We start from the raw sequence: 683 nt of genomic DNA, 5'->3' as shown, positions 1-683 counted from the left end.
GGCTGGTCTGCTCGTCCTTTCAAGTAGAGATTTCTTCTCTCTGGAGATCTGGATGTGGTTCAGGTTTCTACCTATAGTTTTATGTATTAAAAAGGCTCCGCAGGAAGCCTCGTTCACTGGGTACGCTGTAGCACCATTTTAGGTATTCCAATCAGTTAATGGAGGGGGCGGGCAGCTGAACAATGTTCGAGAACTGCACAGATCTGGTGGAGGTGTTAAATGAAACCCAGACCATGGAGCGGTGGGGTGAGAGTTGTCTGGAGACCAGGTCGATGGAGGTGGGGTGGGGGTGGGGACGGACACTGCCTAGCGGGAAGAGACTGCTACAGCGGCCAGCCAGGCTGTCCTACTTATCCCAGATGCGAGGGCGCCGTCCAGCCTAGTCGTTGGATCATGGCTTTGAGGCTGGGTCGACCAACTTAGAGACCCACAAGCCCAGCCGAAAGCATCTCATTACAACCCTGTCGCCCCTGCTGCGCTTCTGTCTCTTGACTGACGCGACATCCAAGGACAGATATCTCACCTTTGAGCCGGACTTAAGGGCCATAGCGCAAGGAGGTTCCTATTTAATAGCGACCACACAACCGCACTCATCTGTCTGTCGTGCTGTGGTGGTATTAATTGCTGTGATTCTGAGGGCTATGCCACCGGTATTTTAAATAACCAGCAGGGTCACTCATGGT

General features: G+C 52.9%; 1 protein-coding gene across 1 annotated transcript in view; it reads left to right on the top strand.

Moving 5' to 3' along the window:
* The window catches only part of AGBL4 (ATP/GTP binding protein-like 4), a 2,461,121-nt gene that overhangs the window by 159,447 nt on the left and 2,300,991 nt on the right, over positions 1-683 (top strand). The window lies entirely within an intron of this gene.

This window comes from Chrysochloris asiatica, unplaced genomic scaffold (genome assembly GCF_000296735.1).
Source record: "Chrysochloris asiatica unplaced genomic scaffold, ChrAsi1.0 scaffold00026, whole genome shotgun sequence".
NCBI lineage: Eukaryota > Metazoa > Chordata > Mammalia > Afrosoricida > Chrysochloridae > Chrysochloris > Chrysochloris asiatica.
This window is presented reverse-complemented; position numbering and strand designations above follow the sequence as displayed.